Genomic DNA, 17690 nt, shown 5'->3' on the forward strand with positions numbered 1-17690 from the left:
CAGACGTCCACGCACAGAAACATCCACAAGCACACCAGAAATCGGAAAATAAAAAATAAAAGTCGGGCGTTACGTAATGTGTTTACATAAATTAACGGGCGTTACGTTAAAAATGAATGATATAATTGTAATTGAGAAAATAAAAATGTGTAAAATAGGCCACAGTTCTGCTCTGTGCGGAAGCGCCTCTTCCGCACAGAGCATAACTGTGGCCTATTTTACACATTTTTATTTTCTTAATTATAATTATATCATTCATTTTTACCGATTTTCTTTTTTATTACTGAAAAGAAAACGTTGTTGGCGGGGGGGGTGATCGGTTGTAAAACTAATATAATTGAATATAAAATTAAGAATATAAAATATAAAATTTTCTTTTTTATTACTGAAAAGAAAACGTTGTTGGCGGGGGAGGGTGATCGGTTGTAAAACTAATATAATTGAATATAAAATTATTCCAACTTGTTGGTAGGCCTATTTAATTTCCCATTAAACCTATTCGCTCCGCGAATTGGCGCACTTCCTTACAAGACCGGTAACCATAGCAACGCCGGTAAACAAAAGCACTCCGGATGGCCGTAGTGCTCCCCGCACTACAGCCATCCGGAGGCGCACAGAGCTTTTGGCCGTGATATTATCTATACAATTATATTATACTATTATATATAGAACGTTATAAGACGCTGTCACCGAGTGTGAGAGGCGAGTTGACGAGAAGATGGCGGTTGACCTAGTTTCAAAGTTTATACCGTTTATACTCGGTGATACAGGTGTAACGTGTTGACACGACTACTAGGCTTACTACATGTTCCAAATCTGTTAACATATTCTCCATCCATTAAAAGAGAAAGATCAGTTAAGTCATTAATTCGTCTGAAATATACCAGCCAGCGCATACGCATTTGACCAGCAGCTTGTGCTCCCGCCTAGCAATAACGTCAATGGTGGAGCTCTGGCTAACTGTTTTTCTGTCAATTCACCTGCACAACTCATTAATGCTAGCCTGGCTCCGCCCGCCTAAGTACTTCCGCTCAATTTGAATTTCCCTTCAGTACTAGGTCTGGACCTGCTGTATGTAATTTGGTTTTCTGGTGCCGCCACAGCGGCCACCAATCAGCGAACAGAGGGTGTGTCTGAGAACAATGACGATAAAGTCGTACGCCAGTTTGAGTTGTTGTTGTAGGTCGGTAGTTGATTTACAATGTGCAATTTTTCCCTGATAAATTAAATTCGACGAACAAAACCTGCAGCTGTCGTTGACGGACATTTTCGTGCAGACGCGCAAGGTGTTTGGTTTGTGTACAACCTGCGCGTGATTCCCGGCGCATGACATACGTCACAACCAAACGTTAGGGATTGGTTATGGCAGATCCAGAGTGGCACTGGGCAGATCCAATCATTTTAAACTTCAACAGACACCCGCCTTCAAGTGAGTTAACGTTTGTCAATTGATTAGGTCCAGACTCTCTGTACAAATTAAATGAAGTGAAGTACGAGAGTCTGGTAGAACCAGGCTACGTTAATGCCTGACTTCGGAATAAATCTGTTATTTTTGAGCACTTAGATGCATCCCCCTCCAGCATCCGCTTCTTCTTTATTCTGGCCTTTTCAGCCCCTCCTTTCTCTTTTCTCTTCTTGCCTTCCATGAGTGCCACAACAAGCAAAAGCAAGCAACCACGAATTTGCTCGCCTTCTCTGTCTGATGGGTCTTTAGGGTCATGCCATTAGACGTGGGGCCGCTCATATATCCCCCTGCATTTCCGAAAATGGACTTGACCTGCAAGCTGTTTATTGGATAAACGCATTTCCCAATCCCAGGAGTCTTTGCTCCATTCTACAATTCAAGAACAAACAAATTAAAGTAAACTGTAGTTCGTATTATTTATTCATGGCTATGAAAGTTATATATAAAAAATATAATATAAAAAAAAACCATGAATGAGACATAAAGAGTAAGCAAGTGGTATAAATAATGGTTGGACATTTTGATACATGTATTGTTTATTTCAGGGATTTTCACGGCGTCTTAACGGGGAATAAACTATGCTCAGGGCCGGCTTGCAGACGCCTCGCAGCCGCTCACAACTGTGGGCCGGTCCAACTGACTTTGCAGGCCGCTACACAATTGCGGGCCGGTCCACCTGACCTCGCTGGCCGACCGACCGGGAAATCTCCCGATCGTCCCGACAGCCACTCCGCCGCTGAATGGCACAATCGTAGGGACGGTGAGGAGGCAAGGAGGTAGCCTTAGGTCCTTAGGTCATGGTAAGCTGCAGTGACCCCGAAGATGTCCGAGGCTGGGGCAGGAATGAGGGGAACGGTGAAGGCGTCCTGAGACAGGACTGCTGACAGGTCACTCCCCACTCCCGGATGGAACAAGTAGACCAGTCAATGTTGGGCTTGTGCCTGTGAAGCCAGGAGTGACCCAAGATGACAGGCTGGCTGGGTGTAGGCAGAAGCATGAACTGGATGGTCTCCCTGTGGCCCCCCGGCAGGAGCATGTGCACAGGGTTCGTCCAAGAATTGACCCTCCCCAGCACGTGTCCATCCAGGGCTCTAGCAGAAATCGACGACGGCAGTCTCTCTGGACGGAGTCCCAGCCGAAGAAAGAGGGACCGGTCCATGATGCTCTCGTCAGCCCCTGAATCGACGAGGGCGGCTATGGGACAGGCAGAGGTTCTGCCTCCGTCTTCTCTCCTTTTCTTCCGCTGGGAGATGGGTGCGACCCACCTGCATGGGCTCTAGATCCCCCTTGTAGCAGCCCTTGACGTCGAAATAACCGGAGAGTCTCTGACGGGTGCAACTCTTTATTGCAGCATCTTTTTGTCGATATAGCACCGTGAAACTAAAAAAAGTAACACAAAATGGTTGCACTATTCCACAAATATATCGGTGCAGTACAATTTCCATGTTCACAAATTAAAGAAAGTTACACTAGTCTCTTAATATTAAGATAAAATTCATGTCTTTGCAAACTGCCTAAACATCTGAAAGACCTTTACAATATTCACTTGAATTCAAATATTATTCCAATACAGGAAATAAAAGAATGACAGAAAATATATTTCAGCACAACACAGAAAACTTAAGCGTGTGCATTATTTGCTTCACTTACATAAAGACACCAAACTTAAACATAATCACACTAAAAGCTTACAATAAACCAACATACCTCGCTCCGCTTGCCAAGGGTGCAAGACGAGGGAAAATCAATACAGGTTGGATTCACCGGTCATTCATGGGTCAGCTGTTAGCTTGCTTCACACACTATTCACGGACATAAAACAGCATAGAAATACGACCGGTGTAAGACATATGAACTATAAAACTTCCATACAAAATGTTTCAATACCCAACATTTATGTAACCAAAGTACAGGCTTTAAGACATATTAAACTTTTAAACGTTTTCGACGTGACTACACGCGGAACACGCATCGCCGTGATTGCTGCTGTGCGCTTCAAAAAAGGTACCGTGCGTAAACAAAAGGTTCCGGGGCACAATACAGGTGAACACACAATAGACCTGTTACACCCCTCCCTCCAAGAAGCAGTGTAGGTCATCGGGAAGGAGGCGGGGGCTACTGGGAACCTGGGGAGAGGAGGGCTGCGTGGTGGGGTAGGACATGACGAAGCCTCTGAATGCCTCTCCCTCCTGCAAGCCTGGATACGGAGGTCGAGGCGGGTGGCGAGCTCGATCAGGCCCTCCAGCGTAGACAGTGGGTCATGGGCGACGAGCTCGTCCTTGATGTGCCCAGCCAGACCCCGCAAGAAGAGCGGCTGGGTTCCATTCGCTCATGGGGGCCCTGGTACGGCAGTCAATGGCGTAGTCTGTGACTGAGCGGCCTCCCTGGGAAAGGGCCAACAGTTCCCGTCGGCTTCGGCCCCCAGAGGTCCGGTATCGAAGACTCTTCTGAGCTCGTCGGCGAAGGTCTGGAAAGAGCGGCAGGTGGGGGTCCCTCTCTGCCACTCAGCTGTGCCCCAAAGACGCGCCCGCCCAGAGAGGTGGTTGATGGTGTAAGCCTCCTGGGATTCTTCAGAGGCGAAGGTGAGCGGCTGAAGGGCGAAGATAATGGAGCAGTTGCACAAGAAGGCGTTACAAGTAGTAGGGTCGCCATCATAACGCTCGGGAATCCCCACACTGAGCTCACGGGGCGAAGGGACGGGGTCAGCAGTCCCCGCTGGGACGAGAGGTGGAGCGGCGCCGCCTGCTTGGGCGTTCGCCCAAGTTTTTGAGAAACATTATGGCAATGTTTTTGAGAAACATTATGGCATTGCTTCATGGATATACGATGATGCATCTGAAATGCAACCTCTAGAGTTACATGTGGTCAAGCGAACAGTTCGATTCCATCATTTGACATCTTTACTAATACCTTCGATACCTTATGGCGACCCCGTACTTGAAAGCCCCTTTGGGTATATGGCAGATTAACACCGGCAAACATACTCCATGCAGGAGAGTTACATAAATGATTTTGAGGTCTCATCAATTCAGAAAAACCAGGGAAGAATTAATTTTCTCAAGTGAATGCATTACGCTTAGTTTTTACACTTACCTTTTCATTGCAAAAATGGGACTTTGTGTGTGAAAATTGTGTGTGTGTGTGTGCAACACAGTCTCACTCCGAGAACGTCAAATACCGATGGTTGGCAAAGGCACTTTAGCGTCGGTGACTGACGGAAAAGGTACCCTTTGCCGTCGGTCGGTGATGGGAAAGGTACCCTTCGGCGTCTTCTGCAGACGGAAAGGGGGTGCTTCAGCAGCCCATTCACTCCTGTATTAACCCAACTACGTCTCTAATAGACGCTGTGAGCATCTTTCCTATTGGATAGTTTTTAGGATATTTTTCTGTGAAAATGGCGGACATACATTTTATTCTAGGTGGAAAATATGATATTTTAGCATAGTTATGCTAAAACATTACTAAAATAGTAATGTTTACATAAAAGTGTTTATGTAAACATTTTTAGCGAGAAATGTGCATTTTACTTTCATAATCGTCGCTCGGCGAACGTGAAGGATGTTTGGTTTGATAGTTATGACGAAGAATAATTCAGGTCTCCACATAATTATAATGACATGGTTGCTATGATGGTTTTAATGGACGCTGAAACCAGCAGCTAGCATGTGTCAAAAGTATTCACATTCATTACTCAAGTAGAAGTATAGATACTAGCGTTTAAAAATACTTTTGTAGAAGTTGAAGTATCAACTCAAGCTTTTGACTTAAGTAAAAGTATAAAAGTACTGGTTTCAAAACGACTTAAAGTATTAAAGTAAAAGTAATGTAAGGGGAAAAAAATGCCATTAAGGACAAAAGCTTAGGCCGTGCCACAGGGGCCTATAGAATTACAATCAGCTTTTTTGCCAAGTATGCTCACACATACAAGGAATTTGGTCTCTCCATTTATCCCATCCGTGAATTTCTGACACACACAGCACACCTCTATAGCACACTGCTCCACTTACCCCCAAAAAACCTTTTTCTAAAGGCCATCTAATGACTATAATGTTAATGTTGAAAAAATTGGGATGCACCTGTTTCAGACACATTTATGCCCATTGAAAATGAACACATATTAGTACAATGCAAATACATTAAAGAACCATATGTGTACAACTGAGCATTAACATGCGTTTCATGGAGCGGAAGATATGATGACTATTTCCCTGTAAGTATTGGAATGGTGCAAAAAGTCAAACTTCAGAGGCATGTTGTCAAAAGCCTTTATTCAAGCTTAGCTGCAGGAAATTAAGATAACGAGTAAGAACTTGGCGAACAGGGACCCACCATAACAAATGGATTAAACATTTCCTGAAAAAAAACCACAATATCTACACCAGTTAAGCACAGACTATGAAACAAAGAATTACCAATAGGCTTTGTTCAGCCGCAAAAGCAACTGGTTCTCAAAGTTCTTCGAGCCAATGCACCCTCTTTTTGGGCTGAAGATCAGCCCTGCAACACTAAACAGTCTTTCACAAGCTGCTGAGGCAGGGAGTGCTGTATTAAGCTTGAGTGATAGCTGGTACACAGCTGGGAAGGTCTTCAGTACCTCTACTGTGTCTCCTTGGCACCCCAGGTACGCATCCAACTGCTGGGACGTTTCAAGAGGGCCAGTCTTCTTCAAGGAGGAAAATAAGTCCTCTTCCTCAGATGATTGGGAGCCCTCACTGCCGTGATTCTCGGCCTGACAGTCCAAGTGGCTTCTGATATAGTCAAGGCCTGTGGAATAAAAAACAAAAATCAGGACAATTTAGAGTAGACCATGTCAGTATTGTGTGTGTGGGTGCGTGCGTGCATGCATGCGTGTGTGTGTCCCAGACCTAGTACTGAAGGGAAATTGAAATTGAGCGGAAGTACTTGGCTAAGAAATGACACATATTAAGGGGAAGTTGAGAAGTGAGACACTTGGCACATTTGAGGATATTTTCCTCACTTGTCCAGCAGGTCTTAAATTTCGGAACTAGAATGGCTGCGGCGATCAGCTCTGGATCGGCAAGCATCTCTCCGAAGCGTTTGTCCAGGCCTATGAGAAGTGCTGCAATCAAAGGCTCACAAAACTTGGAGGCGACGCGAAGGTGATGGAGCTTGGATCCAAGTAGTGTAATAGTGGGGACCAACCATCCCATCTGCACACTTGTTTCTCCTTGGAGAACGTCAAGTGCCTTCGCAACTGGAGACATTGTCTTGGCATATTCTGCAAGAAATGCGAGTTCCACTGGAGTAAAAGTGTACAAAGAAGAAAAGAAAAACACAACATGCAACATTAAGCCTACTTGATGTAGCACCTTCAACTGGAGGAACTGATAATTAAAAAGGAAAAATAGTAATCTGATGCTTTTAGAAATGAAATTGTGTTGCTTGCTACAAATCACATCCATAGTAAATAGGGAGACTGCATATTGGCATAGTGTTGTACGGTATTCAAAGTATAAAACTGACATAATCTATTGTTAATCACTTCATTAACTGAAAGGCAGAAAAACAAGCACTTACTTAGGTGTACCTAATTCAGTGCAGACAGCTGCAAGGGCTCCTTCTCCTTGTTCTCTTGTGATTCTCACTATTCTTTCTACAGCTGAAAAGAGTGAATTCCACCTTGTCGGCACAGGCCTTACGAGTTGTAGTTTACAGTGGTCTTCAATTACTTCAGCTGCAGTGCTTGATCTTGAACTTTTGTTCCACAAGCTAGAGCATTTGGAAAATGTGGACCTTGCCACACGCTTGTACAATGGGTTGCTCTCTGCTTTAGAAGCATCAACTGTTGACACTAAATTGAGCAGGTGGCAGGCGCAGTGATGGTGCTTGGGTAGCTGGTATTCCAAGTAGTCATCTTCTTTTAACAGGGCTCCGGCATCAACAAATTCAACACCCTCAATGCTTTCCTCTTCATTGGAATCATCATTTTGGCCACCGTCATCCTCTTCTCCATCACCCTCTCCTACAGGTTCAGGATTGTTGTTCTCGTCAGACTGCCCATAAACTCTGAAGGCTTTCAGGAAGTTCGATCCGTTGTCGGTTGTAGTGCGAACGATCTTCTCTCTGATATTGAATTCTGTGTGAATATCATTTAGGGCACCAGCCAGGGCATAAAAGGTATGTGACCCTTTGAGTTGCTTGCATGCCAGGGCAGCACAGGATCTCTGCATGGTCTGGGGGTTAAACCAGTGCGCAGTGACACCAATGAAACTGCTGGACGGTGTGCCGTCCAGCAGTCTGTTGTTGTTGCTATGAACTCAATTTCACTTAGGGCAGCTTTCAGTTTTTTTTTTCATTTCAACAGAGGCCTTTTTTTGACTTTGTTTACAACCGTATTGCGCGTCATGACATTTGTATTTGGCTGAAGATGTTACACAAGCTCAATGAAGCCCTGTTGCTGAACAATGTGTGGGGGGTGCAAGCCTTGGACAACGAATTTGAGGACTACTTTATCCACACTTGCCTGGGACACTCTTCGAGTCTCCCACAGCTTGGTTTGTTTGGAGGGTGGTGTCAAAGAATCTTCAGTGGATGGCTTCCTTTTGTGGGCTGATGAAGAAAGTTGTGTGTACCTCTCTAGACGGGTGGGGTGTATCTTCTGTGGAGAAAGTTAATGCAGAGGCACATATTGAGATTCATATCATTTCTCTCAAACCACAAGCTCAGACTATCTAGGACTTCCGTTGTATTCAATTTCATGGAGAATCATGCCCCATGTCCAAAATTCTAAACTACCCCTTTAACTTACAAATATTGCATATAGTAGGGATGGGCATGATTAATCGACGATTGATTAATTGATCATTAAGAATTTCGTCTGACGTACATTTTTAATCGATACAACTTTTTTTTTATTTTACCTTTATTTAACCAGGTTGTCCGGGCAACGGACAACAGATTACGTAAGGGGTTGTCCGAATGTGATGTCAGCATGCACACCAGACACCCCCTCCACAACAGGGATGTCAGTACTTTGGGATTCTTCCAGCCATTGCCCCCAACAACTTATGTGTTGAATAGGGCCCTTTTCCCCTGTGGTAAGTTCTGGTTTGTGAGTGTACAAAATATATTTTCTAGCTTGACTGAACATTTAGCTTCTTCGTGTTCACTTTAATACTTATCAGCAGTGTGCTTAACCTTCTTCAAGTCTACTTAATTTTCTACTGTAAAGTTCATTCTATTTTTAGTCAGACATCTGTCACTTTACAATGTTGTGTCAAATAATAAAATAAATGTTGAACTTGTGTTTGCTGTTTGTAGGTATATATGACAACATCCTGAAAGTTACGCTTAAAACTCCTTATCTTCTGGCTGGACATAGGCCTTTTACTTTTTGTCTTGTTCATCGATTACAAAGTGGGCTGCATATTGAAATGTTATTGAGACAAAAAGATTACCTTTAAAACACATGCACAACCAGCCGTCTATTCAACTGCTCTTCACCCTTCATTCTCTCTCCTTTCTGGTCAACACTGGTCAGAATTGAAAAGTATGAGGTAACCATCAATACACTGAGCACATTTGGCCACTAAATATCCCTTAAAAAATGTATAGAGCCTGTGAGAAAGTACACATGGAAGTGCCATAGCAGAGCAAGACAGCCTCACTCCGAGGCCGACTGTTGGCAAGGGCACTTTAGCGTCGGTCGCTGACTGGAAAGGTAACCTTCGGCGTCGTCTGCAGACGGAGAGGGGGTTCAATTCACTACAATGTAATGCAATCCAGGCGATGTTTTCTGTGAAAATGGCAGACATGGTTTTTATTCTGAAGGAAAAGATAATTCACGACTGGAAGTTGGATGGCCCATGCAAGTGAACGGAGTGTTCCACAGCATTGTGAAGAGACGTGTAATAAATAAATAAATATAGGCCTATTTATTTATTTATTTATTTATTTATTATATACGGACACCACCAGTCTTCCTCGAAGCAACCAGAATGGTCGATTAAATTCAAGATGGGAGTATAGGGCTATAGTGCCATACGGCAATATGAATTTCATTCATAGAATTTCCGAGTTGGTGGTCAATGGTCAGATACAGATCTATTAATATTTAATTAATTAAATACAATAACGGGTTTAAACATGTGACATGCCTACCTTTTTTGGTCTTTTCTTTTAAATGGGCGTCCACGTCACGTGACTCCTGGTTGCTATAGTGGTTGCCTTGCCAGCCCCCTCTGTTCCTTACATGGCTCCAAGCCACGTTGGTTAGATGGATAGATAGATAGACACTTTATTGATCCCTTGGGAATGCTCCTTCAGGGAAATTCAAAATTCCAGCAGCGGTAGTACAGACGAGACACATAAACAAGCAAGAAAAACACACGCTAAAGTGCAACAAGACATTGTATAAATAAATAAATAAATACATTTTAAAAAAGAAGAAGCAGCAGCAGCAGATGTTAGCAGCAATTATTATATCTTATTTGTGTTAATAAATGGAGTGTGTAGCAATAAATAAATAAATAGATTATGCAAGCTCGATCAGTCTATCCTATTTCTATTTCCCTTTATCCACTGTACTCCTCCTGCTGCCCCCCCCTCCTCCCTCCAAGTGCGGAGTTGTGGTGTGTGATGGCACGATGGACAAAGGAGTTCATTAGTCTGTTGGTGCGGCATCTGGGGAGGAGCAGTGTGTCGCTGAAGGAGCTTCTTTGGTTGCTGATGACAGTGTGCAGAGGGTGGCTGGTGTCATCCAGGATGGCCAGAAGCTTCTTTGTGGTTCTCTCCTCTGCCACTGTCACCAGACAATCCAGCTTGAAGCCGACCACAGAGCCGGCCCGCCTGATGAGCTTGTCAAGCCTGGAGCGGTCCCTCTTGGTTGTGCTGCCTCCCCAACACACCACAGCGTAAAAAAGGATGCTGGCGACCACCGACTGATAGAACATTGACAGAAGTTTACTACAGATATTAAAAGATCGCAGCCTCCTTAAAAAATACAGTTTGCTTTGGCCTTTTTTGTAGCGGTGGTCGGTATTGATTGCCCAGTCCAGTTTTTTGTCAAGCCACACTCCCAGATACTTCTAGCTGCCCACGGTTTCCACCTCTACCCCATTGATGTCCACTGCTTGAGGGCATGGCCTTGACTTCCCAAAGTCTATCACCAGCTCTTTGGTTTTTTATGTGTTGAGCTGCATGCTGTTTGCATGGCTCCAGGTGACAAAGTCTCTCACTACAGGAGAAAGGTGGAGCACAAACTGATGGAGAACAATATGAGGGAGGTCTGGGATGGTGTGAAAATCATCACAGGCCAAAAAGCTAAAAACAGTACAGAGGGGGGACTCTGGAGAGGTCAAACCAGCTTAACATATTTTTCAACAGGTTTGACCAACCACCCCCCCCTCCCACCCAGCCAAGGCACCAACATAATGGCACCCTCACTTTCACCACGTCATGTGATCCCCCCTTCCCCTCACCCCTGGACACCGCTCTCCACCCCCCTCTTACCGATCTCTCCTCAAACACCCCAGTGGACCCTCCTCCCTGCATTATTACTGCTGACCAGGTCAGAGGAGAACTGAGGAAGCTTTGCCCAAAGAAAGCAGCGGATAATGTGTGCTTTGAACGCCTAGGTGTTCAAGTAAGGTCTCACGCCTATTGAAGACCTGCGCCTCTGAACTTGGGGAGCCGCTTCAGCACGTCTTCAACCTCAGCCTACAACTAGGGAGAGTGCCCACCCTCTGGAAGACATCTTGCATAGTTCCGGTTACAAAGAAAACCCGACCTAGTGAGCTGAATGACTTCCGACCGGTGGCACTCACGTCTGATGAAGACCCTGGAGCGGCTCCTTCTCAGACACATCAGGCCTAAGGTGCTGCACTCTCAGGACCCACTACAGTTTGCCTACCGGACAGGGGTTGGTGTGGAGGATGCCATCCTGTATCTCCTACACCGGGCCCACTCACATCTGGACAAGGGGGCGGGCACAGTCAGGATTCTTTTCCTAGACTTCTCTAGTGCCTACAACACAATCCAGCCCCTCATACTACAAAACAAACTGTCAGCTATGCAAGTAGACCCCCACCTGATAACTTGGGTCAACAACTACCTCACAGATAGACGACAGTTTGTTCGATTAAAGGACACCACATCGGACATCTTAATCAGCAGCACTGGGGCGCCTCAGGGGACTGTGCTGGCCCCTCTTCCCTTCACCTTATACACCTCAGACTTATAACTCTTATGACTCATAACTCTGAATCGTGCCACATTCAGAAGTATGCTAATGACACAGCCATCATGGGGTGTATAGGGGGGGACCAAGAGGAGGAGTACCGGACTCTAGCAGGGGTGGAATGGCCATCTGGCATACCGGGCATCGTCCCGGTGGGCCGTTGACCCAATGTGGGCCGGTCCGGTCCGCTATGTTTTCTTTTTTCCTCTTTTTCTAAATTCCCACCAATTGGGCCGGCCAATGGGCTACAGAGAGCTAGCAGTGTGTTGCCAGCATCGACGCATATTATTGGTCTATGTTTGTCATTGTCAATCAATCATGGGCTGACTGGCTCAGAGAGCCCTGACAGTGCTGTCAATCACAACACAAACCAGGGTGGGCGGGACGTCATGGCATGGGCCGGAGTCGCGGGAGCCGGTACGGAGCTGAAAACGCCCGGGTGGTGCTGAAAAACAGCGACTTAAGCCTCTGGAGATGGAAGTTAAATGTTCAAAATTGACAGACCTATTTGGTGCTGGGGTCCACACCCCAGCAGGTGCTGCTGCGGCAGGAGACGAGCGAGTGGAGGCATATATGCTAAGTTTGTTTCTCCATGGCAACGAGACGCGGGGCGCTCCTCTGTTGAGTGACTCCGGATTGAAGGCTTTTTTAAACATTATATAGCGACTTTTTTTCAAGTTTTGTCCAGTTAGACTGGTGCAATACGTTTGTGAAGTATGGATAGTGAGAGTTCTGCATCGATTGAATTAAAACATCAATCCACGACGGAATATGAAGATAGTTTCTCTGCTGGGGTCACCGCGCATCAAATGGCATCGAGACGCACCTACACCAGAGCGGACCTTCTGGAGCTGCGATATGCTTGCAAAACAGTTGATTTGTCACCAGAACAGCTGGATCTCATACCAACACACCGGCTTATAAAGAAGAGAAGGAGGAAAAGAGGATCGAGAGGAGGTATCAGGAACAGGATCAGGAGACGGGGAAGTAAACTACCACTACCTGCTTTCACTCTGTCAAATGTGCGATCGCTACGTAATAAGATGGATGAACTTGCGGCACTTGTTAAGCTTGATTCAGATTATCGGAGTACAAGTTTATTCTGTTTCACTGAAACGTGGTTAACTGAGGACATTACAGTGTGCTTGGATGGCTTTACATTCATACGCTTTGACCAGGACAAAGAAGTATTACGTATTTCTTCGTGGAAGGAGGGGTCGAATCCAAAGGAATAGCTTTAAAGAGACTTTATTTGTATAAAGTATTTTCGGTATGGTAAACTGATGCTCTGAAGTAAAGAGAGATTGAAGATGTGTTCTAAGCACGTGCGAGAGTGTTCTCCTAGCTGATCCTAGCCACAAACCCACGTATGTCTAATCGCTGCCGGGAGAGTTCTATTGTTTTCATGGCCAGGTGAGCTTCTTATGGACTCAGCAAGGACCGGAAGACTTGGAGAGGAACCGGTGTGACGTAATCCTCGGTTTTCCTCGCCTGGTCTGTGATGCTGCCCTCTGTGGCTAAAGTATCTATTGCAGCCTTCAGTAATGTCCTGCTTTCCCTTGTGGTTATGTGTAGTATTTACGGCTTATATGTTTGGTACTACCCTCTATTGGTTAAGTGAGGGAAATACAGCTTGTGTTCCTAAAATACGTAACAGTCCCTCCTTGGTCATCTTAGATGACCATACAATAATATTTTAAATCATAAACACCATTTACCACACCGAAAACATAGTCAAAGTAGGATCAATCATCAACACCATCAACCGTCGTGGAAAGACCTCTTGAAGAGAGGGAAAAACCACTACGCGTCCCCATAATACTGAGACGGCATTCACCTTGTGGGTCTTATTGGAAATACAGGTCATTATTTAACAATACAGCAATGAACATAAATCTTGTTATCATACAATCACATGGCCAAACAGCACACAAACAAAACTATCCATAGAAATCCTGAGCTAATACTTTTTGGTTATGTGCAACAAGGTCATAAAATATTCAACAGGTGCAAAAGTAACGTAAAAATTGGTGGTCATAATACAATTTTAAAATTTCTAAATGATTGATAGGCTAGCATGGATTTGGGGGGTTTAGGTGATCTTCGTGTATTGGTGCGCCGGTTCATGTGGGTGGTTTGGGCATGGATTTGGGGGTTCAGGTGATCTTCGTGTATTGGTGCGCCGGTTCATGTGGGTGGTTTGGGCATGGATTTGGGGGTTCAGGTGATCTTCGTGTATTGGTGCGCCGGTTCATGTGGGCGGTTTGGGCATTGTTATTATTGTAGTCATTGTTTTTTCTGTCGCCGTCGGGTCTGTAATTCATGAACTCAAGACTCGTCCCTCCTTGTCAAGGGCTCATCTCAGAGAGGTTACTCCTACATCATGGGAGCCTCCAAACAGGTTCCCCGTCGTCGTCGTGTCAGTAACAGGTGGCCTGTAAAACAATCGTCTCAAGGAAGATCAACAGTACCATTATCAATGCAGCGATTCAGAAATAACGGGTTGCATTCGCAACACTATACAATAACAAACAGCCTGGTATGGTTGTTAGAAATTTGTTATTCAAGTAAATCCGGGATATTGATTATCTTATATACAGGCGCTGCTACTAGAATAGTATAGGTGTTGACTATTCTAGATATTACAGCTGGATAGGGTCGGGCCCCTCAGGTGATGTATCATTGACTTTCATCGGATCATATCTGATCCCCATGTAAGCCTGAATGGCACTTGGCGCTTCTGTAGCGCCCACTGCTGTGGGGATCGGCAGATGCAGTAGCCCTCGTGCACAGGGAATTCAACGGCAGCCGGTGACAATTAACACGGTCTCTGCATTTATTCCCGCGACGGGCACTTACTGGGTGATGCCTTTCCGACTCCCAAACATATTCTCCATCCATCCTGTGAAAGGGTCATTAATGCCGGAGTTCTCTGCCAATTCTAACCTGAGGGATTGTAATTATGCCAGCAACCCATCCGGAGCTGTGTTATTGGGGATAAAGTACAACACGTTATGCCTATCATCGCATTTACCCCTCCTTGCTCTGTCAATAGCATTTCCATATCTATATATATTCCTTTTAACTTTATCTGGTAAACTGAACGAAGTGTTGCTGATTATGATACATGTAATTTATCCAAACAATATATATATACATCATTTTTATATGGTGGACAAGCAAAACAGAACCGATTCAAATCCTGCCGTTATTTGATCTCCTCATGTGACTGTTACTCCTTGCTCGGCGGAGGTAGTTTATCGGCTCCGGGTGTGTCTGCATCTGGTTCTGGAACTTTTGTTTCTATTGTAGAAATACAAACTCATGTACAGCAGTTAGTTGTTCAAAAACATATTTCCTATAATTCTATTTTTAATTGTTCTAATGGAAGTCCATTATGGGACCCTAGAAATGTAAGTGTAAGCATGAATCTAACCGTAAGCATTACGTGCAAAGTTAGCTGTGTCAGAGTGATACACGGTAGCCTACTCACCTTGCTTCTGGAAACATAGGACCTGAAAATTGTATGCGTTTCAAATATGTTTGTATTATAATTGATCTATTTAGTGCTTGTACGGATTTTACATTTTTGTTTTGAGTGTCCCATTCCTTATTCTGAGCTGATTTCAACCTTCAACCTTGATTTAATATTCACACTACATCCCTCCTTGCGCATTGCTTCAGCCATGCGCATTAAAATTAACCAATCCTAACAACGGTGTAGTGCAACCAAGTTGAAGTTCCTTTCCTTAATCATCTATACATAAACCAATCCATTATGAAGAGAAATTAAAACCAAAGGTCGATAGTTGTGGGTCTATGCAGCTGTCTTGAGACCAAGCTGTTGTTAAATGCAGTAAACCGTAAATGTTTCATGAGTCAGTATACATGTGTGCCGTAACTTATCAGGGAAAAAAAAAAAATATATCAGACTATGAGACGTTGACGTTGTAACAAAGTGTTACAGCAGTAGCAGTGGCATTTGAAAGGTTAACCCTCTACTTCTGAATCTACATTGAGCCTATGTTGTCCCTGGCGAGCAGATGTATTGCTAATCCCTTTCCTATCTTATAAACCTAAAAAGATGAAAAGAGGGAAATTAGAAAGTTAAAATTTGTATGTTCAATATCACTTCTTTGTAACCGTATCTGGTTCCAACAGCTACCTTCATTATACTACCCGATTGTCCTACACTATATGCACATCTGGGCATTAAATATAGGGTGATATTCTAAAACAAAACAAAACCTGAACCTAAAATAAAAATTCTGAAGTTATTGGATAAAGCAAAGTTATTGAAAGTTAATTATAATGAACCATTTTCTAATTATCTTAGTTTTATATGTGGTATGCTTTCAATATCCCCTCGTGTATGTAACAGTCGAGTAACCTCCATTATTTTGGTGGCTCTGGCACACACAAGAGGACATTTACACATGGTATATGAATCCACCATTTGTTTTCATTTTATATTTTTACTGATTTTTATTTTCATTTTATTTTTATCTCTATATACACATTCTTAAGAAAAGTACGATGATTAATCATAATATGCATCAACAGACCTAAAAATAAGCATATTATTCAACAATTTGAGACTTCAGATGGGATTTCTTCCTGCGGAGCCCTTCATTTTCTAAAGGGTCCGCAGAAAGGTCCGCTGAGTGGTCAGGAGTTCCTACACCTTCAGAAGTGTTGCTGAGGACAGCTGCCTCACAACAAACCCAAAGCCTTTGTTAACCATATGGTCATATTAGTCATCATTCCGTCATAAGTATGGGGTGGTCGTTCCTTATCACTTGCGTCTCCGCGCTTCTCTGGGGATCAAGGATAACGGGCCCAAACCAACACAGGACAACAAAGGAACAGAGTGAGAACTGACTTCCACTAACCTCAAAGGATTTTGAACGACCCTGCAGAATAACAAGACCACATGGGAAAATACAAACATACAAAACTTAAATTTGAACATTATCAAAAATATCTTAATATTAAAAATCTGCATTTCAATATTAGGCATCATACTTCTGTTGTTACCGTAACGTTTTTTATAGTTTGTAATGAAATATATATTTTAATCTTTCTTATTTTGGTATTTTGGACCTCGTCAGGTCTGTTGAACTATGCATTTCTACCGCTTGTCCTCAGGATCCTCTATTGGGGGGGACTCTTCTGCTCTCCTATGAGGCAGGTTATCCCAAAACTCTTCTAATAAGAATTCCCAGGCCTGGTTAATCCCCGGACTTCTGTGGACGAGCGGTATGCACGCTATGGACAACTTTAAAGGCTAACCGTTCATGATGCGGAGTTTAGATAATTATTCCTATCTTAAGATCACCGTGTAACTGTCGTATAGGGATCTGGTTTGATGCAAGACCCCTGGGTTGGTGTCCTTTTGTAGGACTTCTTTCGGTTCTTGAATCCGGCATTCCTAATTGTTGAATACAAGATATTGCATGCATATTGGTGGTATGATATTATATCTATTGCAATCGCTCCAATGGAAGCAATAGTTGACCTTTGAACACCTCACGCAGTGTTATTCAGTCTATTCGTATGTAGTAGCTGATTATAGTAGAATTTAACCCATGTACCTTTAATATTCGCAAAAAACGTATTGTAATTGTGTCGACCGCAGTTGAGCTAACTCCCTCCTTGGGCACCGTTTAAAACCATGTGCACCATTTATTAATTAGACATATTATTCTAGCAGTTGAACCCCGTGTCTATTTGAACCAGCCTGGTTCTCTACCTGTCTTGCTACACAAAACACATGTTGAATAGACAGAAGCGCTCAGCAACCTGAAAAAAAATAATAATTACTGTCCGTGTTTGGCATTCGTTCTTATACTGCCATTTCCTGGAGAGAGAAAGAATTAAGATCAATGCAGAGAAGTAAAAAGATGAGTGTTTGGCAACTATAATGCTTGGTTTGCCACCTCCTAAAGAGAAAAGAGAATTAATATTTTATGCACAGAAGTAAAATGATGATCGTGGGCAACTGATCGTTGTGTTGCCACTCCCTGA

This window comes from Gadus morhua, chromosome 17 (assembly GCF_902167405.1).
Source record: "Gadus morhua chromosome 17, gadMor3.0, whole genome shotgun sequence".
NCBI classification, from domain to species: Eukaryota; Metazoa; Chordata; class Actinopteri; order Gadiformes; family Gadidae; genus Gadus; species Gadus morhua.